The 27,183-nt window shown below is 43.0% G+C and overlaps 2 long non-coding RNA genes and 15 other non-coding genes across 30 annotated transcripts; all 17 read left to right on the plus strand.

Moving 5' to 3' along the window:
• Window positions 1-3,615: 3,615 nt before the first annotated feature.
• LOC130370220 (uncharacterized) lies at window positions 3,616-24,122 on the plus strand. Of its 14 annotated transcripts, none has more exons than XR_008892967.1 (32): window positions 3,616-3,680; window positions 4,209-4,245; window positions 4,441-4,688; window positions 4,866-4,933; window positions 5,101-5,178; window positions 5,357-5,401; window positions 5,652-5,716; window positions 5,897-6,023; window positions 6,305-6,364; window positions 6,545-6,678; window positions 6,954-7,013; window positions 10,047-10,091; window positions 11,518-11,573; window positions 11,753-11,877; window positions 12,167-12,220; window positions 12,788-12,832; window positions 13,033-13,059; window positions 13,242-13,279; window positions 13,462-13,529; window positions 13,706-13,764; window positions 13,900-13,985; window positions 14,527-14,598; window positions 14,779-14,912; window positions 15,184-15,243; window positions 15,424-15,557; window positions 15,835-15,893; window positions 16,074-16,200; window positions 16,477-16,536; window positions 16,708-16,802; window positions 17,056-17,121; window positions 17,300-17,334; window positions 17,507-17,686. It is a non-coding gene; the product is annotated as an uncharacterized LOC130370220 (long non-coding RNA). The 14 variants fall into 14 exon arrangements; XR_008892962.1 differs by having other exon boundaries at window positions 13,238-13,279; window positions 17,507-17,685; XR_008892963.1 differs by having other exon boundaries at window positions 13,238-13,279; window positions 17,300-17,330; window positions 17,507-17,685.
• LOC130370553 (small nucleolar RNA SNORD26) lies at window positions 4,305-4,370 on the plus strand. The gene has a single exon (XR_008893047.1). It is a non-coding gene; the product is annotated as a small nucleolar RNA SNORD26 (small nucleolar RNA).
• Window positions 5,458-5,580, plus strand: LOC130370570 (small nucleolar RNA SNORD22). Its single transcript, XR_008893061.1, has one exon. It is a non-coding gene; the product is annotated as a small nucleolar RNA SNORD22 (small nucleolar RNA).
• Window positions 5,756-5,826, plus strand: LOC130370562 (small nucleolar RNA SNORD31). Its single transcript, XR_008893055.1, has one exon. It is a non-coding gene; the product is annotated as a small nucleolar RNA SNORD31 (small nucleolar RNA).
• LOC130370564 (small nucleolar RNA SNORD31) lies at window positions 6,404-6,474 on the plus strand. The gene has a single exon (XR_008893056.1). It is a non-coding gene; the product is annotated as a small nucleolar RNA SNORD31 (small nucleolar RNA).
• LOC130370560 (small nucleolar RNA SNORD31) lies at window positions 7,053-7,123 on the plus strand. Its single transcript, XR_008893053.1, has one exon. It is a non-coding gene; the product is annotated as a small nucleolar RNA SNORD31 (small nucleolar RNA).
• On the plus strand, window positions 11,613-11,683 carry LOC130370565 (small nucleolar RNA SNORD31). The gene has a single exon (XR_008893057.1). It is a non-coding gene; the product is annotated as a small nucleolar RNA SNORD31 (small nucleolar RNA).
• Window positions 12,899-12,964, plus strand: LOC130370554 (small nucleolar RNA SNORD26). The gene has a single exon (XR_008893048.1). It is a non-coding gene; the product is annotated as a small nucleolar RNA SNORD26 (small nucleolar RNA).
• On the plus strand, window positions 14,638-14,708 carry LOC130370566 (small nucleolar RNA SNORD31). Its single transcript, XR_008893058.1, has one exon. It is a non-coding gene; the product is annotated as a small nucleolar RNA SNORD31 (small nucleolar RNA).
• On the plus strand, window positions 15,283-15,353 carry LOC130370561 (small nucleolar RNA SNORD31). The gene has a single exon (XR_008893054.1). It is a non-coding gene; the product is annotated as a small nucleolar RNA SNORD31 (small nucleolar RNA).
• On the plus strand, window positions 15,933-16,003 carry LOC130370558 (small nucleolar RNA SNORD31). The gene has a single exon (XR_008893051.1). It is a non-coding gene; the product is annotated as a small nucleolar RNA SNORD31 (small nucleolar RNA).
• On the plus strand, window positions 17,161-17,231 carry LOC130370559 (small nucleolar RNA SNORD31). Its single transcript, XR_008893052.1, has one exon. It is a non-coding gene; the product is annotated as a small nucleolar RNA SNORD31 (small nucleolar RNA).
• Window positions 18,426-19,614, plus strand: LOC130370226 (uncharacterized). Its single transcript, XR_008892983.1, has 4 exons — window positions 18,426-18,581; window positions 18,992-19,036; window positions 19,241-19,362; window positions 19,544-19,614. It is a non-coding gene; the product is annotated as an uncharacterized LOC130370226 (long non-coding RNA).
• On the plus strand, window positions 21,180-21,302 carry LOC130370572 (small nucleolar RNA SNORD22). Its single transcript, XR_008893063.1, has one exon. It is a non-coding gene; the product is annotated as a small nucleolar RNA SNORD22 (small nucleolar RNA).
• LOC130370567 (small nucleolar RNA SNORD31) lies at window positions 21,490-21,560 on the plus strand. The gene has a single exon (XR_008893059.1). It is a non-coding gene; the product is annotated as a small nucleolar RNA SNORD31 (small nucleolar RNA).
• On the plus strand, window positions 22,822-22,887 carry LOC130370555 (small nucleolar RNA SNORD26). The gene has a single exon (XR_008893049.1). It is a non-coding gene; the product is annotated as a small nucleolar RNA SNORD26 (small nucleolar RNA).
• A 2,528-nt stretch (window positions 24,123-26,650) lies between the features above and the next one.
• On the plus strand, window positions 26,651-26,716 carry LOC130370556 (small nucleolar RNA SNORD26). The gene has a single exon (XR_008893050.1). It is a non-coding gene; the product is annotated as a small nucleolar RNA SNORD26 (small nucleolar RNA).
• Window positions 26,717-27,183: the final 467 nt, after the last annotated feature.

Genomic DNA, 27,183 nt, shown 5'->3' on the forward strand with positions numbered 1-27,183 from the left:
AGCGTCACGCTCAACCCCGTCACTTCGTCCACCACCACCACCTCCTCCACCACCCCGTCGAAGAAACACCAGAGAAGCATTATTTTGGCCGAGTTCCAATAGTTGTGCTCAGACAATGACCACAACAACAACAACAGCGAAACACTGCCTGTTTACTTTTTCCAATTGATCAGACTGTTAATCAGAGGGGGATGAATGAATGAATGAATCCATCAGCGGCTACCGAAGCCGACTTCTCCACTGGTTCCGACCTCTCCACACATTCCTTAAACTAAGCACTATCACGCGGAACGGGTTACCGGGCCGAGGGAAAGATCCGTGATGGCTGTCATAAGGGAGAAATATCGCTGTGTTCCCACGCTTGCTGACCCTTATATGGGCGTTGGGGACCGTGCTTCGTGCCTCCCAAACCACTGTGCTAGTTTTGTCTTTCTCATACCTCGTTGTAGTTCTACCACGGACGGCAGGGTGTTGGGTGGGAAGGTGATAAATGGAAACCAATCTTCCGTTAATTCTGGACAGGATTTGTTGGAGGAAGGTGTTTGTTTAATTTATATCATAGTCCAGCACTTGCAGACCTCCCGTGAAACCCTCCTGAGCACACATTATTGATTCATGTATCAGTGGTCTGTTGATTACTTTAAAAAAGGCCAACAAACTCAAAACTAAAGGTTATTGGCTGAGCACGATGACACCACCAGGTGGTTGATGTGTAACCGACGACTGGGATGGAAAATGTGTTCCGTGGACTCACTCCACGCTCGAACCCGGAATAAAGGACATGGGATAAGGCCATGTCCTTTATTCCAAATGATCATTTATCGCTCGATTTGATCGCTATCACTGAGGTAATGAGTAATGGATTAGGGCTATCTACGAAGGCCCCTCCACTGCCTTTTTAAATAGCTCAATTTCCGCACAGCTTAATCTCAGTGTGTGTGATAAAGGTGTAGAATTGTATAAATTATTGCTCATTCCTGACTTGTCTTTTGATTGTTACCCTTGAATATGTTCATCAAAGCAAACGGAAATATTTGAAGAACCTTGCAAACCTCATATAGGGGACATGAAGGCACAGAACGATGGTCAAGATGCGTACATCTATGTGATTTGTTTTTGTTTTTTGCACCTATCAATTTGTCATCCGTCGTATATTTTGTTCAATCTTCAATCTGTCCCACTTGTGTACTTTCATGTGTGTGTTTTTGTGTTACATGAAAGACTTTTTGGATTCTAATCAAAGCCTCACTGGATGAAGAATAATTTTATACTGAACCATTTCCGTGATAAAGTAAATACTTATTTATGCAAACGTGTGAGTTTTGTTTTTGGAAACGTATGTCATCGTTGCCATGACACTTGCAGCAGAACGCGATATTTCAACCAATAAGAATCCACCATACCGATTTTATTTTCAAAGAAAAACGTAGGTGTTATTTACTGGGTGTTGGGTAGAGATGCAAACAAGGGACACGTTTAACTAATAATACTGCACAAGATAAAACCAAAATATTTAATCTTAAACTCACTACGAACCGCAAAATATTGGATCTGTAAAATGGATTTGGGTTATTTGACGATATTTTTGGTACTCTGGTATCAAATCTATGATGGTGAGTTGGAAAAAGTGTGAAGAATTCTGATGAGGTGCAAGACACCTGGTATTTATTTAACTATTCAAGTTAATTCACCAGTTAATAGGCTGATGTGTAGAATATTTAACATGATAGGATGGAGGATAAATGATTAATTCACATACAATGTGGTGTGAATCAAAGAATTGAAACCATTGAGCCAGGTGAAACCTCTCCATTTCACTCTTACTTTCTCTGCCCTCGACAATTAGTTTATCCCCGCTTCATTATTCCCGATATGTCTGGCAGTGGCAGTGGATACCTGCCTCCCTCCGACATGCCCGCCGCCAGTCAAACCTCGATGCACCAACTCGAGGACATAACAGCGACGCCAACTGGCCAGTTTGGGGAACTGGATGTCACTTCAGTTTACCAGGTTAGGCCTGCATTCATCTAGTGCTATACTTTTATTCTCTTGAAAGTTGGAACAAGGTTATGTCAAGGTACTGACAGTGAATGCACTATATATATTCTGAACGGAGACACTTACCGCTCGGTTCTTGACATGAACCTGCCCAAGACCCGTCTAGTGCCGTAGTTTTATTCTCTTGGAAGTTGGAACAAGGTTAAATTTATCAACTAAGTTTTCTCGTTTTATGTTGATATGTGTATGGCTGTGTCTTATTCCATTGATAATTGATAATCAGTTACATTAGATACATGTAATCTGCCTTTTCATTATGCAAAAGGCAGAACACATTCACACAGATAGTGGTTACAGTGAAGCTGTGACTTCATACACAAGGTCTATGCGTCATTGCTCTATTCAATTTTATTATGTGTTCACGACTAGGAATCAGGAGTCAACCGGACCGGCAAACCAACCCGAAGCCCCTTCTCTTTGGCGGGGCCAGGCTCATGGCTGACCAAAAGTCACATCACCACTCACAACCAGCCTAGGTCTAAGTCCTTGCTATACGTTTCCATCTCAGCCTACTGGTCTGACTGCCTCATTCGTCCCACTGAAAGACTCCTAATATGAATAATAACAATCATGTCTATAATTTGTGTGATGCCTTTCAGCGCACTCAAGGTCAACTTAGAGTCCTTGAAATCGATAAATAGATGTGCTTTTAGATTTAACTGAGACTTGATACAGAGCCTTACACTGAGTAGCCTAATTTCAACACATTTATTTAAGGAAGACATTCCCGGAACTGACACGTTCATCCGTGGCTCTCTAGGGGTCTGACCAGCAGGCCTTTGGACCAGCAGATCAACCACCCTTCACTGTGGGAAGACGCCAGCAGTGGGGACTACACTACCCAAGATGCACCGCGGCCAATGAGTCGGTTGGTGGAGGACGGCAGCGGCAGACATGACGACAGCGCAACGCTGGGATGAGTGACCGCAACTACATTGAGACGGCGGGGAATGTTTTGTTGATATGTGCATGTGTGAATAATATTGTATATCTGTCAGGAATATTGATGTATTCTTTTAAATAAAGGTTGGTTTTCATCCATATTATATGTATTGAGTGGTCATAAATTAAAAGGGAACAACATTCATATCCAATCCAGGAGAAAGTAGATTGGAGAAGACGTAGCCCTACCAGGTACATGACGGAGGAAGGTGTACATTACATTGAGATTGGGACACTGTATAGGATTGGAGATACATTTAGTAGGGAAACTTCTGAATGGTATGTGGGTAGCATGTGGGGATCAGAAACATTCAAACAAAGTGTCATTTAGAATTTACAAATCAGGAAGTTCATGTTTAAGGTATTGGCAGAAATTGGAGCTGACACATTCTCTGCAAAATCTCTCCTGGGACAAAATCCATCAGATAAAATCTCTTTCAGTAGGCTACTTTAGGACCACAAAGCTGGATGCTAGAACGTTATTTCTAATCCCTTTACTCGAAATGCCAAATGTACCTTCTCTAGATAAACAGTAGGAGGCAATAATACCCCGTATAAGGTGTCTAGGCTACCAAGAAAAGAAAAGGAAGAAGAATGGTAGAGGGCGGGGCTGGGAAGAGGGAGGTATAAATATCTGATGCCGCCATTGCTCTTTCCACTCCTGCAAGCCTTCCGTTAAGGTAAGTTCATAGTCAAGCGAAGACCATTTATTTTTTTAGTAGGATTAGATATTCAAGTTATCTTTGGTTTAGTCTTTGTTGTACATTTGAAGTCAATAGTACTTGCACTGTAGTACGGCTTGCTTCAGTTAAAGCGTACTTGGCGGTTGTCCAATAAGCACTACCAGTGGTGGATGTTTCACACAACACGTAACCATCCATGGCCATCGACGGGCTAAATGTGATCGTTTTCCACAGAACATTAATTTTATGCGTTTTGTAACCAGTGTCCTACATTTAACGCGTGATATTTTTAATGGGAGTATCGGCACCTTTTAAGCCGAGATTGGGTGTCACTGCTGCGGCCATTTTCGGTGTCTCTTATAATGATGATAACTTCACAGACCTGTTCTGAATGACTGTGAATGCACCATATTTATCCTGAATGGAGACCCTGGCCGCTCAGTTCTTTACATAAACCTGCCCAAAACGACTAGCACGTGTTGTGCTCTGTAGACTGCAGTTAATGAGTTACTTTTTTCTTCTCAGATGGAAGCCGAACACTACCTTACGGCAAACGCCAAAGGTAAATGGAACTTGTTAAGTGGGCTTGGAAGTAGACGTCCATGCAACCTGGGTTGATTGCTACCGTGATGTTATTGAACTCTCTCACTGAATATTTTGTGGAAAACGTAAAATATTCTGAGTAGCGAAGTATGTGTTTGAGGTCTAAATGGGCTTTGATGATATAATGTTGAATACTGTTGATTTCTTTACATAGGTTGGACAATGCAGACCTATTCGAAGGTATTGGAGCCATTGGAGTTTGATGGTATTAGCCCATTGTCCACGCTACAATGATGATCTTTGAACTCTCTCTTGCCGAATCCAACTTTGAAGAAACTTCTTAACCAGATTCTGAGTAACCCAACGGAGCCCACCTCACTTCAAAAAGACTTGACGAGATTTAAAATCCCCTTTTTCTCACAGACTGTATGGACAGAACAAGGATGATGGCTGCCTAGAATGGTGAGTGTTCCCTTTTTTACTAACTGAATAAAATGACGGGGTGTAGTGATGATTATCCAATAGACAAGCATATGGCTGATTTTTAGTGATGCCAAGTTTTAATCTGATTAACCTCAAGGAGAATGTTTCATGTTAACTACATTTTCTAGTAGTGTGGCTAACAAGTTCTCTCTGCAGGTGGGAATGTGAAATAGATTCATAAACCTGGACTTCGGGCAGTTTGTCCAATGGAGGACATTGTTGAGGTGAGTCCCACAAGATCTTAATGCTAGTCAACTTTACCGTGTTTCAATGACGATAAACCTAGCTCACTTTGAACCGATGTGAAACTATACAAACTTACTGAGAAACTTCAGATTCCATATGAATGGGACTATATTGGAAAGTTGCTAATGTCTATTTCTGCCAACAGACATGAGAGTTGATGGAGGACATGGGAGTTGGTGGTGTGTTGAGATTGTCCTAGTTTGAAAACCGCCCATAATTAAAGGTGAGGATTCGTATTTGTAAAAAAATAAGTATATCAGTCGGCTTGAAATGATGATCATAAATTAGAATCTCGTTCGTCTGAATTACTGATGAGAAACCTAACCTGACTCAGGCCTAGGTAATCTGCTGGATTAATGGGACCATTTCTGTCAAAGCCTAACCATCTCATTTTGCTTTAGGTGTCATGGCGCTGGTGTTTAGAGACTACTTCTACTCTAACCAAGGTGGGTGTGAGAAGACTGGGTGTTGCTTAATGGCTGTAATTGAATGCAATTAGTCTCCTTAATGATGACACCCGCACATGTCTTACGCCTTGGGTCAACGCCAGAACCTGAGAAGGTGAACCCACTGGTGCCAAGGCAGCAAGGGGATAACCTGTTGCGGTTGCAACCGTCTGAATGGTGTCTCTATGAACCTGGGTGTCATGCAGACGTATGGGGCTTTATTAAGGTGTTGCTACCTTTTTCGTTCTAGGGTTCCTAGACTGGTCCAGTGTTCATCTGCTACCCTGGTGTCCTTAAAACATCTGGGTCATCATGGTATGTTGACATTCATATCGCAAAACACTCCGTGGCTCTATAGAATGATGTTGTATTTTACCGCCCCAGTCTGAAGATTCATGACTGATTGGTACACACTCTGATCCTCCATAACGACAGACTTAAGCAGCTGGTTTACTGCGATAAACATGATCACTAACAGGCCTTTGTTTCCTCCAGTTATTGGGGCAGTCACGCTAACCACAACGACGGATGCCGTCTCAATCCCGTGGCCATGGCAGATGTTTCTAAAATGTCTGCCACGGGCAGGGTGTCGGACGGTGCCGACGTCTTTCCATGAAGGCAGGTTGGTGCATTGACAGTGCTGCAACCATTTAAATGAAATGAAATGATGAAGACAACCGTAACAGATCAGTAACATGTGCAATCTAGTGTTTAAACCTCCCTGTTGGCCCTTGATGGCACTGAGAACCCTGTATCAGGTGTAAGGTGACCTCTTGGAATCCCGTGGGGAGGGTCTAGTTGTGCATTAGACTGAAAAAAAAATCAGATCATAATGCCAAAGGGACTTTGCGCATGGACCACTTCAATGGCCTCTAAAGGCTTCCTAAATTGTCTTTTTCCTAGGAGCAAGACTGGGCCGGTGTTGATCTGCCACACTGGCATCCTCGGATCTGGATCATCATGGTATGTTGACGTTCATATCGCAAAACGCTCCATGGCTCTATAGAATGATGTTGTATTTTACCGCCCCAGTCTGAAGATTCATGACTGATTGGTACACACTCTGATCCTCCATAACGACAGACTTAAGCAGCTGGTTTACTGTGATACACGTGATCACTAACAGGCCTTTGTTTCCTCCAGTTATCAGGGCAGTCACGCTAACCACAACGACACATGCCGTCTCAATCCCGTGGCCATGGCAGATGTTTCTAAAATGGCTCACACGGGCCTTCACCAGGGTGTCGGACGGTGCTGACGTCTTTCCATGAAGGCAGGTTGGTGCATTGACAGTGCTGCAACCATTTAAATGAAATGATGATGTGACAGATGATGGACAGTAACATATGCAATCTAGTTTGCAGTCTCCCTGTTGGCCCTTGATGGCACTGAGAACCCTGTATCAGGTGTAAGGTGACCTCTTGGAATCCCGTGGGGAGGTCTAGTTGTGCATTAGACTGAAAAAAATAAATCTGATCATGATGCCAAAGAGACTTTGCGCAGGGACCACTTCAATGGCCTCTAAAGGCTTCCTAAATTGTCTTTTTCCTAGGAGCAAGACTGGGCCAGTGTTGATCTGCCACACTGGCGTCCTCTAATCTGGATGATCATGGTATGTGGAAGTTCATATCATAAAACACTCCGTAGCTCTATAGAATGATGTTTAATTTTACCGCCCCAGTCTGAAGATTCATGACTGATTGGTACACACTCTGATCCTCCATAACGACCGACTTAAGCAGCTGGTTTACTGCGATACACGTGATCACTAACGTGTTTGTTCTTTCCAGGTGGTCTGGATCCTGTGGGTGCTTCTTACTGGAAGGTATGTTGAGGTGTCACTGTAACTAAACTCAATGAAGCACATGATGACTTATTATTACCGCCCCAGTCTGAACATTCATGACTGATTGGTTTACAACCCTGATTCGCTCGTTATTGCCAGCATGAACGTTGTTGGTGATTGGTCCAGTCTAACATAAGTCTGTCCTCTTCAGGTCACTGCAGTGCTGCTGGAAGTGTTGTCTACAATATGGCCGCCCTCCTTCATGTCTGCAACTTCCACATCGTTGGGCTCATGGAGTGATTTTCAATAAAAAACTTTGAAACCGGTTTATGCTTGTCTATCGAACTGATTGTGGATAAGGGGGACTGATGTGATTGCTTCTCATGTTATTCATTAATACACAGGATCAGATGTTATAATCCCTTGTGCCAAAATCCAAGGAAAACACATATTCAGAAGCCCCTGTCCAAACCAAACTTGTAAGCACGCTGGCTACTGAGCTACCAACCAAAGGTGAAGAAAAAAACACGAGACAACTAGCCCAACTAACGGCAGTAAATACCGCAGCAAGCAGAATATCATTGGGGTATTTTGGTCCTCATCCTTCAGTACCTTTGTTACTATTTCACTAAGAAATTATATGTTTTTAATATTTTGCATCTTATAAGGAGTGCGGACGTAGTTGAAATGGGACAAAATCGCAGGGTAAAATAGTGTTTCAGTACAGAGGAAGACAAGTTTTTGGAAAGTGAGGTCAAGGATCCTCAAATATTAGTGTCATAACATCTGCCAGGTTGGGTGACTGCTGTGAGGTCCATTTAACTTGAGTACAACGGTAATCGTCAAACATTAGAAATTGGTTACGGTTCATACAAGGAATGAGGTTAATGTCAAATATGGAAATGTATGATTTTTCTATACATTAAATTGGTTGCCCTAGTCCACTTTCACTATCGATGTCTCGCCCACCAAATAAAATTGGAGCCCAAAACCCTATACGAGACCAAAAATAAAACGTGTTAAAAGCTGGCTTTATATAAAATAACGTCTATTTGCAATTACGAAATGAGTTGTAGGATGGGACGTTAATTTCGGTGGACAAATTGAAACAGGTTTTATTTCAGTGTCACCCTATCAAGTTGATCTCCAACGTAAGAGTTTTTCCCTTTGAAATTAAAATAGCCATTTATCTTTTTTTCCCCCGAAGTTACAAGGAGTCACTTTCATAGTGTCCAGATTGTGGCGGAAATGCCAGAGAACGTTTTTTGTTGAGCAAACAAAAAATAAATGTATTCTCTGAATGAACCGTAGGTGGCAGCAGAACGCCGAAAGGCCTGTAGAACACCAGTAACTAATAAAAGAAGAAGAAGTAGCTTATCGTGCATCAGCATGGACGTATCATAGAACCTCCAGAGGTTGTAGTTCCGTCTAACTTCATGAAGGCGTTGGTAAGTGGAGTCCCCTTACAACGGCGGTATAACTCAATTTAATATAACCTCAACAGACTTTAACCGATGCAATCCTGTATAATATTTCAAATTCTGCGTTGTGGTGTTTCTGGCTATGTCGTGGCATTCTTGTTCGTAATCTTATGAAGTATAGCGTCGTCTAACACCGTCGCTTCTATTTGTGCTGTCTCCAAGTGATGATAACTTTCACAGACCTGTTCTGAATGACTGTGAATGCACCATATTTATTCTGAATGGAGACATTCGCCGCTCGGTTCTTTGCATAAACCTGCCCAAGACACGTGGGAGTGCTTCGGCCTAGCACGTGTTGGGCTGTGTAGATTGAAGCAGAAGCAATGGAGTCTGCACCGCGTTAATTTGTTTCTTCTGTTTAGGTTCTCGGATGGAAGCGGAACACTGCCTACCTGCCGACTACAAAGGTGTATATAGAAGTTTTTAACGGGTTAAGTGGGCATGGAATTGGTCGTCCATGCAACCTACTTTGAATGCTACCGTGAAGCTATTGAACTCTCACTGAATATTTTGTGGAAAACGTAAAACATTCAGAGTAGCTAAGTGTATGCTTGAGATCTAAATGGACTTTGAGAATATAATGTTTAATACTGTTGCTTTTCTCTACATAGGTTGGACAATGAAGGGTAAATCCAAGGTAATAAAGCAATTGGAGTTGGCTGGTATTTCACCATGTCCACGCTACACTGATGTAGTATGGACAGTACAAGGAAGCTGGCTGCATAATCGACTGGTGAGTGTTCAGTTTTTCACAAAATGAATATAATGAGGGGTTGAAGTGATGATTATCCAATAGACAAGCATATGGCTGATTTATAGTGATGCCAACTTCTAATCTGACCAACCTTGATGGGACTTTTCATCTTAAACTACGGTTTCTAGACGTGTGGCTAACGACAAGTTCTCCCTGCAGGTGGATATGTGAACTAGCTCCACAAACCTGGACTTCGGCCAGTTTGTCCAATGGAGGCCATTGTTGAGGCGAGTTCCACATGATCTAAATGCTTGTACACTTGTTTCACCGTGTTTCAATGACGATAAACCTAGCTCACTTTGAACCGATGTGAAACTATACAAACTTACTGAGAAACTTCAGACCCCATATTGAGTGTTGACTATATTGGGAAGTTGCTTATGTCCATTTCTGCCAACAGACATGGGAGTTGATGCTGCGGTGAGATCGTCCTAGTTTGAAAACCGTCCACATTTGTTGGTGAGGATTCACTTTTGTAATATTTTTCATAATCTGCTTGAAATGATGATCATAATTTAGAATCTCGTTCGTCTGAATTACTGATGAGGAACCTAACCTGATTCGGGCCTATCTATTCTGCTGGGTTTTTGAGACCATTTCTATCAACCCATCATTTTTCTTTAGGTGTCTTGGCGCTGGTGTCCAGAGACTACTTCTACTCCAACCAAGGTGGGTGTCAGAAGACTGGGTGTTACTGCAGGGCTCCAGTCACCTTTTTCAAGAGGAGTAATGTGGCACCTAACTGAAAATTTTAGGGGCGCATCTGGGGATGCACCGATTGTGAAATTCTGGGCCGATACCAATGTTTTTTTGTTTAATTATTCCCACTTTTGTGCCAGGGAAACAAACCCTAACTCCCCACAAACGACACGTACCTCGTATACAAGCATACACAAGAACGCAGCGAGAGGCTTTTATGCTTTAATGAAATCAATCCCGTTTATTTCAACAACTGCGCCATCAACATTCAACATCAAAATTATTTAAATGTGGGAGTAGGTAGATGGGCCTACATGCGGCCAAAAGATTGCTGTTTATTTTACTGAACACAGCCTGCATGACTCTGAACTAGACACGTCTTTAGCATATGGAAACTGGCCAAAAAAATTACTTCAGTGACTTTTTACAATTTAGTTGTAGGGACACGCTGTCGGACACGGGTGCAGGTCGGGTCGGTCGCTTCAAAACCGCGTTTTTTGCGATTGTGAGCGAGACTTCTCCAGTGCTCGATATGTTTTTCAGGAGCGGAGGAGTCGACTAAAACCATCACACGTGGATGATGTGCCTTTTTGCACAGCAATATGAAGCACCGGGCCAAACACCAGATGGTGTAATTCCCCGACGATCCATCTATTGCGTCTAATTTTCCTTCGGGTGCGGGTCGGGGGTCTGTCAGTTTATAGCAGGTCGGGTGTGGAATGTAATTCGTGCAGCTGTCGGAAAAAGGGTCCGATGCGGTTTTAAGTATTGCGGATTCGGGTGGACACGGTTTTGCAAATTAAGACCCCGTGCAGGACTCTCACTGGCATTGGAGCACAGTAGCCGCAGGTCGGAAGAACGAGTCAATAGTTGGCTTGCTCATTGTTCAAACCCACGTAGCAGGTATTGAATCTTTCTCCTTCTTGGACGTTTAGGCACGTTCGATTTAGGTGGTTCTAAGACCCTCCCCCTCCTCACATTGGCCACTAACAGTGGCCATTCCCTATCCTTCTCGCGCTCATTGGACTGCTGCAGATATCGGATTTATTGTCGCATCCCTTCCACGTGTAATGTGTTAAAATAAAAAAGGGCAAATTTACTAGACGCACAAGTGTGACCAGATGTAAAATTCATTCGCACTCAAACTTTGGTCGCAGTCTAGAGCCCTGTGCTGCATGTATGCAGTTGTTAATGGCTTTAATTTGAATGCATTTAGTTTCATTAATGACGACACCCGTACATGTCTTACTGGTGCCAAGGCAGCAAGGGGATAACATGTTGTGGTTGCAACTGTCTGATTGGTGTCTCTATAGAACTGTGTCATGCATAAGACATGAAGTGCCTGATTATGGTTTTGCTTTTTTCTTCTTCTTTTTCTCGGGTTCCTCGGAGCTAGACTGTTCCAGTGATCTGCCACACTGGCGTCTGCAAACCCAGATCTGGGCCAACATGGTAGGTCGACGTTCATATCACAAAACGCTCCATGGCTCTATAGAATGATGTTGCATTTTACCGCCCCAGTCTGAAGATTCATGACTGATTGGTACACACTCTGATCCTCCATAACGACGGACTTAAGCAGCTGGTTTACTTTGATCCACGTTATCACTAACAGCCTTTCTTTCCACCAGACTCTGGTCATGTGGATGTTCGGGGCGGTCACGTTGACCATAACGTCACACGATGTTTCTTAAATGTCTGCCATGGGCCTTCACTAAGGTGTGGGGACGGTGCTGACTCTGTTCCATTAACGCAGGTTTGTGCATTTGACAGTGCTTAAACCACTTTAGAAGTGAAATGATGATGGATGTTACAACCAAAACCGTCAAACATGTGCAATCTAGTTGTTCAACCTCCCTGTTGGCCCTTGACGGCACTGAGAACCCTGTATCAGGTGTAAGGTGACCTCTTGGAATCCCGTGGGAGGGTCTAGTTGTGCATTTGACTGAAAAATAAATCTGATCATGATGTCAAATGTTGTTTTTGCGTATGAACAACTTAAATGGCCTCTAAAGAGTTCCTGCATTTTTCTGTTGCTTTCCTAGGACCTAGACTTGTCCTGTGACTGGCGTCCTCAAACCCAGTTCTGGGTCATCTTGGTATGTTGACGTTCATATCACAAAACACTCCATGGCTCTAGAATTGTAACGCCCCTGTCTGATGATTCACGACTGATTGTTACACACTCCGCCATAATGACAGACTAAGCAGCTGGTTAACTGTTAATCATGATCACATGCATGTTTGTTGGTGATCAAGACGAAATTAAGAAGTTGGTTCGCCTTATAACGGAGATGAAAGTAAATGTAGTGTTAATAACCTCCACATACATTAACCGGTGACCGATGCAATCATGATTAATATTTCAAAATCGGCGTTGTGGTTTTGTCAGGTTATTTTCTTTGCATGCTCGTGAGTAATTACTGAATAATAGCGTTGTGAAACGCCTTTGCTGCTATTGGCGCTGTCTCCAAGTGATGATAACTTTCACAGACCTGTTCTGAATGACTGTGAATGCACCGTATTTATTCTGAATGGAGACACTCGCCGCTCAGTTCTCTGCATAAACCTGACGAAGACATCGTGGGATTCAATCGGCCTAGCACGTTGGGCTGTGTCAGAACCAATGGAGTCTGCAACGCGTTAATGTGTTCATTCTGTTTTAGGTTCTCAGGTGGAAGAGGAACACTGCCTTACTGCTCACTACAAAGGTATATTGACGTTTACAACGGGTTAAGTGGGCTTGGATGTGGTCGTCCATGAACGTAGCTTGACTGCTACCGTGATGCTATTGAACTCTCTCACTGAATATTTTGTGGAAAACGTAAAATATTCTGAGTAGCAAAATGTATGCTTGAGATCAAAATGTATTTTTGGGAATATATTTAACACTGTTTCTTTCTCTGCATAGGTTGTGCAATGAAGGCTAAAATCCGAGGTAATTAAGACATTGGAGTGGGCTAGTATTTGACCATGTCCACGCTACGATGATGATCTTCAACGCTTTTACCGAGTCACACTTTGAAGAAACTTCTTTACCAGATTCTGAGTAACCCAATGGAGCTCAACTCTGTTCAGTTAGACTTGACGTGATTTTAAAATCTCATTTTTCTCAGACAGTATGGACAGAAAAAGGATGATGGCTGCATAGTTGACTGGTGAGTGTTCAGATTTTTCACTAACGGAATAAAATGAGGGATTGAAGTGATGATTATCCAATAGACAAGCATATGGCTGATTTATAGTGATGCCAACTTTTAATCTGACCAACCTTGATGGGACTTTTTTATCTTCAATTACGGTTTCTAGATGTGTGGCTAACGATAAGTTCTCCCTGCAGGTGGAAATGTGATCTAGCTTCACAAACCTGGACTTTGGCCAGTTAGGCCAATGGAGGCCATTGTTGAGGTGAGTCCCACAAGATCTTAATGCTTGTACACTTGCTTCACCGTGTTGTTTCAATGACGATAAACCTAGCTCACTTTGAACCGATGTGAAACTATACAAACTTACTGAGAAACTTCAGACCCCATATTGAGTGTTGACTATAGTGGGAAGTTGCTAATGTCTATTTCTGCCAACAGACATGGGAGTTGGTGCTGCGGTGAGATCGTCATAGTTTAAAAACCGCCCACATTTGAAGGTGAGGATTTATTTTTGTTATATTTTTTTTATAGTTTGCTTGAAAAGATGATCATAAATTAGAATCTCGTTCGTCTGAATTACTGATGAGGAACCTAACCTGATTCGGGCCAAGCTAATCTGCTGGGGTTTTTAGGACCATTTCTGTCAACGCCTCGACCCATCATTTTTCTTTAGGTGTCTTGGCGCTGGTGTTCAGAGACTACTTCTACTCCAACCAAGGTGGGTGTGAGGAGACTGGGTGTTGCTGCAGGGCTCCAGTCAAACTTTTTTTCAATAGGAGTAATGTGGCACCTAACTGACAATTTTAGGGTCGCATCTAGGGATGCACCGATTGTGAAATTCTGGGCAGAAAACTATGTTTAAGATAACAATTTGACCAATAGCCGTTACCGTTGTTTTTTTGTTTAATTATTCCCACTTTTGTGCCAGGGAAACAAACCCTAACCCCCCCACAAACGCAAAAGCGTACCTCGTATACAAGCATACACAAGGACACAGCGAGAGGCTTTTATGCTTTAATGAAATCAATCCGTTTATGCAAACAACTGCGCCAACAACATTCAACATCAAAATGATTTCCCGTACATGTCTTGCGCCTTGGGTCAACGGCAGAACCTGAGAAGGTGAACCCACTGGTGCCAAGGCAGCAAGGGGATAACCTGTTGTGGTTGCAACTGTCTGAATGGTGTCTTTATAGAACTGTCATGCATAAGACCTGAAGTGCCTTATTAAGGTTTTTCTTTTTCTTTTTAATCTCTAGGGTTCCTCTGCGCTAGACTGGTCCAGTGATCTGCCTCACTGGCGTCTACAAACCCAGATCTGGGTCAACATGGTAGGTTGACTTTCATATCACAAAACACTCCATGGCTCTATAGAATGATGTTGCATTTTACCGCCCCAGTCTGAAGATTCATGACTGATTGGTACACACTCTGATCCTCCATAACGACAGACTTAAGCAGCTGGTTTACTGCGATAAACATGATCACTAACAGGCCTTTGTTTCCTCCAGTTATCGGGGCAGTCACGCTAACCACAACGACGGATGCCGTCTCAATCCCATGGCCATGGCAGATGTTTCTAAAATGGCTCCCACGGGCCTTCACCAGGGTGTCGGACGGTGCTGACGTCTTTCCATGAAGGCAGGTTGGTGCATTGACAGTGCTGCAACCATTTAAATGAAATGATGATTTGGCTATACAGTAACATGTACAATCTAGTGAACATGGCCTCCCTGTTGGCCCTTGATGGCACTGAAAACCCTGTATCAGGTGTAAGGTGACCTCTTGGAATCCCGTGGGGAGGTCTAGTTGTGCATTAGACTGAAAAAAGTACGTCTGATCATAATGCCAAAAGGACTTTGCGCATGGACCACTTAAATGGCCTCTAAAGGCTTCCTAAATTGTCTTTTACCTAGGAGCAGGACTAGTCCAGTGTTGATCTGCCACACTGGCATCCTCGGATCTGGATCATCATGGTAGGTTGACGTTCATATCACAAAACACTCCATGGCTTGATAGAATGATGTTGTATTTTACCGCCCCAGTCTGAAGATTCATGACTGATTGGTACACACTCTGATCCTCCATAACGACAGACTTAAGCAGCTGGTTTACTGCGATAAACATGATCACTAACAGGCCTTTGTTTCCTCCAGTTATCAGGGCAGTCACGCTAACCACAACGACCGATGCTGCCTCAATCCCATGGCCATGGCAGATGTTTCTAAAATGGCTCCCACGGGCCTTCACCAGGGTGTCGGACGGTGCTGACGTCTTTCCAGGAAGGCAGGTTGGTGCATTGACAGTGCTGCAACCATTTAAATGAAATGATGATTTGAGTGTTCTGACACAGTAACATGTGCAATCTAGTGAACATGGCCTCCCTGTTGGCCCTTGATGGCACTGAGAACCCTGTATCAGGTGTAAGGTGACCTCTTGGAATCCCGTGGGGAGGTCTAGTTGTGCATTAGACTGAAAAAAATAAATCTGATCATAATGCCAAAGGGACTTTGTGCATGGACCACTTAAATGGCCTCTAAAGGCTTCCTAAATTGTCTTTTACCTAGGAGCAGGACTGGGCCAGTGTTTATCTGCGAGTCCTCATATCTGGATCTGGATCATCATGGTAGGTTGACGTTCATATCATAAAACACTCCATGGCTCTATAGAATGATGTTTTATTTTACCGCCCCAGTCTGAAGATTCATGACTGATTGGTACACACTCTGATCCTCCATAACGACAGACTTAAGCAGCTGGTTTACTGCGATAAACATGATCACTAACAGGCCTTTGTTTCCTCCAGTTATTGGGGTAGTCACGCTAACCACAACGACGGATGCCGTCTCAATCCCGTGGCCATGGCAGATGTTTCTAAAATGTCTGCCACGGGCAGGGTGTCGGACGGTGCTGACGTCTTTCCATGAAGGCAGGTTGGTGCATTGACAGTGCTGCAACCATTTAAATGAAATGAAGAAGTCAACAATAACAGTACAGTAACATGTGCAATCTAGTGAGTAGAGCCTCCCTGTTGGCCCTTGATGGCACTGAGAACCCTGTATCAGGTGTAAGGTGACCTCTTGGAATCCCGTGGGGAGGTCTAGTTGTGCATTAGACTGAAAAAAAAATCTGATCATAATGCCAAAGGGACTTTGCGCATGGACCACTTCAATGGCCTCTAAAGGCTTCCTAAATTGTCTTTTTCCTAGGAGCAAGACTGGTCCAGTGTTGATCTGCCACACTGGCGTCCTCTAATCTGGATGATCATGGTATGTGGAAGTTCATATCATAAAACACTCCGTGGCTCTATAGAATGATGTTGTATTTTACCGCCCCAGTCTGAAAATTCATGACTGATTGGTACACACTCTGGCCCTCCATAACGACAGACTTTTTTAATGCGATAAACATGATCACTAACGGGCCTTTGTTTCCTCCAGATGGTGGACGTTTCGGGGGCGTTAACCATATGTTCACACACCATGGGCCTTCACTGGGGTGTGTGGATGGTACTGACGTCTTTCCATGAACAAAGGTTTGCATTTGACAGTGCTTCAACCATTTGAGAAATGTAATGATGAGCATCCTCCAGTCGAAAATGTGCAATCTAGTTGCGTCCCTCCCTGTTGGCCCCTGAAGGCACTGAGAACCCTGTCAGGTGTAAGGTGACCTCTTGGATTCCTGTGGGAGGAGCTAGTTGTCAGATTTTCTTTCTGATCATCATGGTGCCTACTGTACTTAGCTTGAAAAACTTGTCACTTAAGAGTTCCTAAATGATCTTTTCCTAGGAGCTAGACTGGTCTAGTGTCCATCTGCCACACTGCAGTCCTCAAACCCAGATCTGGATCATCATGGTAGGTTGATGTTCATATCATAAAACACTCCATGGCTCTATAGAATGATGTTTTATTTTACCGCCCCAGTCTGAAGATTCATGACTGATTGGTACACACTCTGATCCTCCATAACGACAGACTTAAGCAGCTGGTTTACTGTGATACACGTGATCACTAACGTGTTTGTTGTTTCCAGGTGGTCTGGATCCTGTGGGTGCTTCTTACTGGTAGGTATGTTGAGGTGTCACTGTAACTAAACTCAATGAAGCACATGATGACTTATTATTACCGCCCCAGTCTGAACATTCATGACTGATTGGTTTACAACCCTGATTCGCTCGTTATTGGCAGCCTGAACGTTGCTGGTGATTGGTCCAGTCTAACATAAGTCTGTCCTCTTCAGGTCACTGCAGTGCTGCTGGAAGTGTTGTCTACAATATGGCCACCCTCCTTCATGTCTGCAACTTCCACATCGTTGGGCTCATGGAGTGATTTTCAATAAAAAACTTTGAAACCGGTTTATGCTTGTCTATCGAACTGATTGTGGATAAGGAGGACTGATGTGATTGCTTCTCATGTTAAGCAGTATTTTGGTCCTCATCCTTCAGTACCTTATTTGTAACTTTCACTAAGAAATAACATGTTTTTATTAAACATTTTGCATCTCATAAGGAGTGCGGACGTAGTTGAAATGCAACAAACTCGTAACAATATATATATATGAAATGCAACAAACTCGGTAAAATAGTTTTTCAGTAGAGGAAGACGAGTTTTTGGAAAGTGAGGTCAAGGATCCTCATATTAGTGTTATGACATCTGCCAGGTTGGGTGACTGCTGTGAGGTCCATTTAACTTGAGTACAAAGGTAATGGTTAAACATTAGAAACAGTGTTTCGGTTCATACAAGTAATGAGGTTAATGTCAAATATGGAAATGTATGATTTTTCTATACATTCTAGTAGTTGCCTTTGTCAACTCTACTTTCACTATCCTTGCCTCTCCCAAATGAAATATTGCAGCCCAAAACTCTATACGAGACCAAATATAAAACGAGTTTAAAGCTGTATGGCTTTATAGAAAATTAACGCCAATATGCATTTACGGGATGAGAAGTTAATTTCGGTGGACAAATTGCAACAGGTTTTATTTCAGTGTCACCCTATCAAGTTGATCTCCAACGTAAGAGGTTTTCCCTTTGAAATTAAAATCGCCATTTATCTTTTTTCTTCCCGAAGTTACAAGGAGGCATTTCATAGTATCCAGATTGTGGCAGAAATGCCACGAGTTTTTTGTTCAGCAAACAATAAATGTATTCTCTGAATGAACCGTAGGTGGCAGCAGAACTCCGAAAGGCCTGTAGATCACCAGTAACTAATAAAAGAAGAAGTAGCTTATCGTGCATCAGCATTATGGATCAGCATGGACGTATCATAGAACCACCAGAGGTTGTAGTTCCGTCTAACTTCATGAAGGCGTTGGTAAGTGGAGTCCCCTTATAACGGCGGTATAACTCAATTTGCATTGCTTAATATAACCTCAACAGACTTTAACCTGAAACCGATGCAATCCTGTATAATATTTCAAATTCTGCGTTGTGGTGTTTCTGGCTATTTCGTGGCATTCTTGTTCGTAATCTTATGAAGTATAGCGTCGTCTAACACCGTCGCTTCTATTTGTGCTGTCTCCAAGTGATGATAACTTTCACAGACCTGTTCTGAATGACTGTGAATGCACCATATTTATTCTGAATGGAGACATTCACCGCTCAGTTCTTTGCATAACCTGCCCAAGACACGTGGGAGTGCTTCGGCCTAGCACGTGTTGGGCTGTGTAGATTGAAGCAGAAGCAATGGAGTCTGCACCGCGTTAATTTGTTTCTTCTGTTTAGGTTCTCGGATGGAAGCGGAACACTGCCTACCTGCTGACTACAAAGGTATATAGAAGTTTTTAACGGGTTAAGTGGGCATGGAATTGGTCGTCCATGCAACCTACTTTGAATGCTACCGTGAAGCTATTGAACTCTCTCACTGAATATTTTGTGGAAAACGTAAAACATTCAGAGTAGCTAAGTGTATGCTTGAGATCTAAATGGACTTTGAGAATGTAATGTTTAATACTGTTGCTTTTCTCTACATAGGTTGGACAATGAAGGGTAGATCCAAGGTAATAAAGCAATTGGAGTTGGCTGGTATTTCACCATGTCCACGCTACACTGATGTAGTATGGACAGTACAAGGAAGCTGGCTGCATAGTCGACTGGTGAGTGTTCAGTTTTTCACTAAATGAATATAATGAGGGGTTGAAGTGATGATTATCCAATAGACAAGCATATGGCTGATTTATAGTGATGCCAACTTTTAATCTGACCAACCTTGATGGGACTTTTTCATCTTGAACTACGGTTTCTAGACGTGTGGCTAACGACAAGTTCTCCCTGCAGGTGGATATGTGAACTAGCTCCACAAACCTGGACTTCGGCCAGTTTATCCAATGGAGGCCATTGTTGAGGCGAGTCCCACAAGATCTTAATGCTTGTACACTTGCTTCACCGTGTTGTTTCAATGACGATAAACCTAGCTCACTTTGAACCGATGTGAAACTATACAAACTTACTGAGAAACTTCAGACCCCATATTGAGTGTTGACTGTATGGGGAAGTTGCTTATGTCCATTTCTGCCAACAGACATGGGAGTTGAGGCTGCGGTGAGATCGTCCTAGTTTGAAAACCGCCCACATTTGTTGGTGAGGATTCACTTTTGTAATAATATTTTTCATAATCTGCTTGAAATGATGATCATAATTTAGAATCTCGTTCGTCTGAATTACTGATGAGGAACCTAACCTGATTTGGGCCTAGCTATTCCTCTGGGTTTTTGAGACCATTTCTATCAACGCCTCAACCCATTATTTTTCTTTAGGTGTTTTGGCGCTGGTGTCCAGAGACTACTTCTACTCCAACCAAGGTGGGTGTGAGGAGACTGGGTGTTGCTGCAGGGCTCCAGTCAAACTTTTTTCAATAGGAGTAATGGGGCACCTAATTTTAGGGGCCCATCTAGGGATGCACCGATTGTTAAATTCTGGGCAGATACCGATGTTTAAGATAACAATTTAACCAATAGCCGATACCGATGTTTTTTTGTTTAATTATTCCCACTTTTGTGCCAGGGAAACAAACCCTAACCCCCCCCACAAACGCACCCAGACACGTACCTCGTATACAAGCATACACAAGGATGCAGGGAGAGGCTTTTATGCTTTAATGAATTCAATCAGTTTATTTCAACAACTCTGCCATCAACATCAAAATTATTTCAATGTGGGTGTAGGTAGATAGGCCTACATGCGGCGAAAAGATCGCTGTTTATTTTACTGAACACAGCCTGCATGACGCTGAACTAGAAACGTCTTTAGCATATGGAAACTACGGCCAAAAAAATTACTTCAGTGACTTTTTACAATTTAGTTGTAGGGACGCTGTCGGACGCGGGTGTGGGTCGGGTCGGTCGCCTCAAAACCGTGGGTTTTGCGATTGTGAGCGAGACTTCTCCGGTGCTCGATATGTTTTTCAGGAGCGGAGGAGTCAACAAAAACCATCACACGTGGCTGATGTGACTTTTTGCACAGCAATATTAAGCACCGCGCCGAACACCAGATGGGTGTAATTCCCCGACGTTCCATCTAATGCGTCTAATTTTCCTTCGGGTGCGGGTCGGGCGTCTATCAGTTTATAGCAGGTCGGGTTTGAAATGTAATTCGTGCAGCTGTCGGAACAAGGGTCCGATGCGGTTTTAAATATTGCGGGTTCGGGTGGACACTGATTTGCAAATTAAGACCCCGTGCAGGACTCTCACTGGCATTGGAGTACAGTAGCCGCAGGTCGGAAGAACGAGTCAATAGGTGGCTTGCTCATTGTTCAAACCCACGTAGCAGGTATTGAATTTTTCTCCTTCTCTGACGTTTAGGAACGTTTGATTTAGTCGCTTCTCTAGGACCCTCCCCCTCCTCACATTGGTCACTAACGGTGGCCATTCCCTATCACGCTCATTAATGGCTGTAATTTGAATGCATTTAGTTTCATTAATGATGACACCCGTACATGTCTTACGCCTTGGGTCAACGCCAGAACCTGAGAAGGTGAACCCACTGGTGCCAAGGCAGCAAGGGGATAACCTGTTGTGGTTGCAACTGTCTGAATGGTGTCTCTATAGAACTGTGTCATGCATAAGACCTGAAGTGCCTTATTAAGGTTTTGCTTCTCTTTTTTTAATCTCCAGGGTTCCTCTGCGCTAGACTGGTCCAGTGATCTGCCACACTCGAGTCCTCAAACCCAGATCTGGACCAACATGGTATGTCGACGTTCATATCACAAAACACTCCATGGCTCTATAGAATGATGTTGCATTTTACCGCCCCAGTCTGAAGATTCATGACTGATTGGTACACACTCTGATCCTCCATAACTACGGACATAAACTGCTGGTTTACTTTGATCCACGTTATCACTAACAGCCTTTCTTTCCATCAGATTCTGGTCATGTGGATGTTCGGGATGGTCACGTTTACCATAACGTCACACGCTGCCTCAATCCCGTGGCTATGGCAGATGTTTCTTAAATGTCTGCCATGTGCCTTCACTAAGGTGTGGGGACGGTGCTGATTCTGTTCCATTAACGCAGGTTTGTGCATTTGACAGTGCTTCAACCACTAAAGAAGTGAAATGATGATGTATGTTGCACTAAAACCGTCGAACATGTGCAATCTAGAGCCTCGTACCTCCCCCTTGGCCCTTGACGGCACTGAGAACCCTGTATCAGGTGTAAGGTGACCTCTTGGAATCCCGTGGGAGGGTCTAGTTGTGCAAATGACTGAGAAAAAATCTGATCATGATGTCAAATGTTTTTTTGCGTATGAACAACTTAAATGGCCTCTGAAGAGTTCCTGCATTTTGTCCGTTGCTTTCCTAGGACCGAGACTTGTCCTGTGACTGGCGTCCTCAAACCCAGATCTGGGTCATCTTGGTATGTTGACGTTCATATCACAAAACACTCCATGGCTCTATAGAAGGATGTTGCATTTTACCGCCCCAGTCTGAAGATTCATGACTGATTGTTACACACTCTGAACCAACATAATGACAGACTAAGCAGCTGGTTAACTGTTAAACGTGATCACATGCATGTTTGTTGGTGATCAAGACGGAATTTGTAAGTTGGGTCGCCTTTATAACGGAGATGAAAGTAAATGTAGTGTTAATAACATCCACATACATTAACCGGTGACCGATGCAATCATGTTTAATATTTCAAAATCGGCGTTGTGGTTTTGTCCGGTTATTTTCTTGGCATGCTCGTGAGTAATTACTGAATAATAGCGTTGTGTAACGCCGTCGCTGCTATTGGCGCTGTCTCCCAAGTGATGATAACTTTCACAGACCTGTTCTGAATGACTGTGAATGCACCGTATTTATTCTGAATGGAGACACTCGCTGCTCAGTTCTTTGCATAAACCTGACGAAGACAACGTGGCATTCCATCGGCCTAGCACGTGTTGGGCTGTGCCAGAACCAATGGAGTCTGCAACGCGTTAATGTGTTCATTCTGTTTTAGGGTCTCGGGTGGAAGAGGAACACTGCCTTACTGCTCACTACAAAGGTATATTGAAGTTTATAACGGGTTAAGTGGGCTTGGATGTGGTCGTCCATGAACCTAGCTTGACTGCTACCGTGATGCTATTGAACTCTCTCACTGAATATTTTGTGGAAAACGTAAAATATTCTGAGTAGCAAAATGTATGCTTGAGATCAAAATGTATTTTTGAGAATATATTTAACACTGTTTCTTTCTCTACATAGGTGGAGCAATGAAGGCTAAAATTCGAGGTAATTAAGACATTGGAGTGGGCTAGTATTTGACCATGTCCACGCTACGATGATGATCTTCAACGCTTTTACCGAGTCACACTTTGAAGAAACTTCTTTACCAGATTCTGAGTAACCCAATGGAGCTCAACTCTGTTCAGTTAGACTTGACGTGATTTTTAAAATCTCATTTTTCTCACAGTATGGACAGAAAAAGGTTGATGGCTGCATAGTTGACTGGTGAGTGTTCAGTTCTTCACTAAAAGAATATAATTGAAGTTTGAAGTGATGATTATCCAATAGACAAGCATATGGCTGATTTATATTGATGCCAACTTTTAATCTGACCAACCTTGATGGGACTTTTTCATCTTCAACTACGGTTTCTAGACGTGTGGCTAACGACAAGTTCTCTCTGCAGGTGGATATGTGAACTGGCTCCACCAACCTGGACTTCAGCCAGTTAGTCCAATGGAGGCCATTGTTGAGGCGAGTCCCACAAGATCTTAATGCTTGTACGCCTGCTTCCCAATGTTGTTTCAATGACGATAAACCTAGCTCACTTTGAACCGATGTGAAACTATACAAACTTACTGAGAAACTTCAGACCCCATATTGAGTGTTGACTATATGGGGAAGTTTCTTATGTCCATTTCTGCCAACAGACATGGGAGTTGATGCTGCGGTGACAGAAAAAGGTTGATGGCTGCATAGTTGACTGGTGAGTGTTCAGTTTTTCACTAAAAGAATATAATGAGGGATTGAAGTGATGATTATCCAATAGACAAGCATATGACTGATTTATATTGATGCCAACTTTTAATCTGACCAACCTTGATGGGACTTTTTTATCTTCAATTACGGTTTCTAGACGTGTGGCTAACGATAAGTTCTCCCTGCAGGTGGATATGTGAACAAGCTCCACCAACCTGGACTTCGGCCAGTTAGTCCAATGGAGGCCATTGTTGAGGCGAGTCCCACAAGATCTTAATGCTTGTACACCTGCTTCCCAATGTTGTTTCAATGACGATAAACCTAGCTCACTTTGAACCGATGTGAAACTATACAAACTTACTGAGAAACTTCAGACCCCATATTGAGTGTTGACTATATTGGGAAGTTGCTAATGTCTATTTCTGCCAACAGACATGGGAGTTGGTGCTGCGGTGAGATCGTCCAAGTTTGAAAACCGCCCAAATTTGAAGGCGAGGATTTATTTTTGTTATATTTTTTATAGTTTGCTTGAAATGATGATCATAAATTAGAATCTCGTTCGTCTGAATTACTGATGAGAAACCTAACCTGACTGGCCTAGCTAATCTGCTGGATTAATGGGACCATTTCTGTCAAAGCCTAACCATCTCATTTTTCTTTAGGTGTCTTGGCGATGGTGTTCAGAGACTACTTCTACTCCAACCAAGGTGGGTGTGAAAAGACCGGGTGGTGCTGCGTGTTTGCATGGGTTAATGGCTCATTTGAATGCATAATGACTAGGGCTGTAACGATACGCGTATCGAAACCGAGATCGCGACACTCAAAGCCACGAACCTGTCTCGCGGTGTGAGAAGGCAGACGCACTACACAGCCTTTCTAACTCATTATCCTTCCAGTCCAGATCAGCCACGTGATATGAGCTGTTAGGGCCAGGGTTTCCGTGGTCCGGTAATAGAACATTTTTATGTCAGACAAAATTGTATCTCTCCGGTCAAATTGGCTGATGGAAATTAGCCAATAATCAGTCTAAACAATAGTCTGCTGACACCGCCCCTCTTATCGATGCCGTGAGTCTGCGATGAGACGCCCTCGCTGTGATGACAGCACTCCGTAGCTACGGAGGATTGCATTTGTCCACAGCCTGTGAAGTCCTCGTATGCGACATGAACAACATTTATCCAGAGTGGGCCGAGCGTGCAAAAACAGCCTTTGTGATTCCTGTCTAGTGTTTTGTATGCTTTGACCGGCGGCAGTTCTGCTTATAGGTCAGAATGAAGCGCCCACCGATTATTGACAGGCTGGGTGCTTAATTCTTATGCACAACGTTTGTATCTTCACTAGAAGATACACGCTACTCCTCGCTCGCTCTCCTCGCTCGTCCACAAACTCGCTGACGTCACAAACACACACACTGCCATTCTCACGCACGCATGCGCTACTCGTAACACACTATGCCACGTTATTGCGAATCAGATCTTCATGTTTTTTTCCCATCGATTTGAAAGTTGGGTTATTAAACATGTTGCATTCTATACGGCCTGATTATGTCATTATTTAAGTTACATAGCCTAATAAGAAGCGTTAACAGGATATTTGACCGAAAACTAAACCTATGCAGGTCACTTTGACCGGCACTGTTTTTTTTTATAGCGGGAACGCTGGTTAGTGCTACCAAACTATTCAAATTACTAATATTGATTTGACGTTAATATTTTCAAATACGTAAACCACAAAACTAGTTGAGGGGTTTTGCCTACCTGCAAGCATCCTCCAACTGCAATCTTGGGTTATTCATTCATTCATTCTTTATGTTCAAATCTTTTCAGTGTTCCAAATTATTAGTTATTAAAATGTTACATTAAGTTATTGTTAAATAATTGTTTAAATAAAATGCTTTTTAAATTAAGAAAAATGTGGGATGTATCGAACCGTGGGTCAGAAATCTGGATACAAACCGAAACGTGAGTTGGTGTATCGTTACAGCCCTAACAATGACACCCCCACATGTCGTACGCCTTGGGTCAACGACAGAACCTGAGAAGGTGAACCCACTGGTGCCAAGGCAGCAATGAGACGGCCTGTTGTGTTTGCATCCGTCTGAATGGTGTCTCTCTTTAAATAAAATTATTATTATTCTATAAACCTGGGTGTCGGGCATCAGACTTTGTGCTGCATTAAGTTAAGCTTCTTTTTTCTCTCTCTAGGGTTCCTCGGAGCTAGACTGGTCCAGTGTTGATCTGCTACACTCGAGTCCTCAAACCCAGATCTGGACCAACATGGTAGGTCGACGTTCATATCGCATAACACTCCATGGCTCTATAGAATGATGTTGCATTTTACCGCCCCAGTCTGAAGATTCATGACTTATTGGTACACACTCTGATCCGACATAATGACAGACTAAGAAGCTGGTTAACTGTTAATCGTGATCACTTGCATGTTTGTTGGTGATCAAGACGTAATTAAGAAGTTGGTTCGCCTTATAACTGAGTTGAAAGTAAATGTAGTGTTAATAACATCCACATACATTAACCGGTGACCGATGCAATCATGTTTAATATTTCAAAATCTGCGTTGTGATTTTGTCAGGTTATTTTCTTGGCATGCTCATGTGTAATCTACTGAATAATAGCGTTGTGAAACGCCGTCGCTGCTATTGGCGCTGTCTCCAAGTGATGATAACTTTCACAGACCTGTTCTGAATGACTGTGAATGCACCATATTTATTCTGAATGGAGACACTCGCCGCTCAGTTCTTTGCATAAACCTGACGAAGACATCGTGGGATTCCATCGGCCTAGCACGTTGGGCTGTGTCAGAACCAATGGAGTCTGCAACGCGTTAATGTGTTTTTTCTGTTTTAGGGTCTCAGGTGGAAGAGGATCACTGCCTTACTGCTCACTACAAAGGTATATTGAAGTTTATAACGGGTTAAGTGGGCTTGGATGTGGTCGTCCATGAACCTAGCTTGACTGCTACCGTGATGCTATTGAACTCTCTCACTGAATATTTTGTGGAAAACGTAAAATATTCTGAGTAGCAAAATGTATGCTTGAGATCAAAATGTATTTTTGGGAATATATTTAACACTGTTTCTTTCTCTGCATAGGTTGTGCAATGAAGGCTAAAATCCGAGGTAATTAAGGCATTGGAGTTTGCTAGTATTTGACCATGTCCACGCTACAATGATGATCTTCAACGCTTTTACCGAGTCACACTTTGAAGAAACTTCTTTACCAGATTCTGAGTAACCCAATGGAGCTCAACGCTGTTCAGTTAGACTTGACGTGATTTTAAAATCTCATTTTTCTCACAGTATGGACAGAAAAAGGTTGATGGCTGCATAGTTGACTGGTGAGTGTTCAGTTTTTCACTAAAAGAATATAATGAGGGGTTGAAGTGATGATTATCCAATAGACAAGCATATGGCTGATTTATAGTGATGCCAACTTTTAATCTGACCAACCTTGATGGGACTTTTTCATCTTGAACTACGGTTTCTAGACGT

Source organism: Gadus chalcogrammus, chromosome 17 (genome assembly GCF_026213295.1).
Source record: "Gadus chalcogrammus isolate NIFS_2021 chromosome 17, NIFS_Gcha_1.0, whole genome shotgun sequence".
In the NCBI taxonomy this organism is placed as follows: domain Eukaryota; kingdom Metazoa; phylum Chordata; class Actinopteri; order Gadiformes; family Gadidae; genus Gadus; species Gadus chalcogrammus.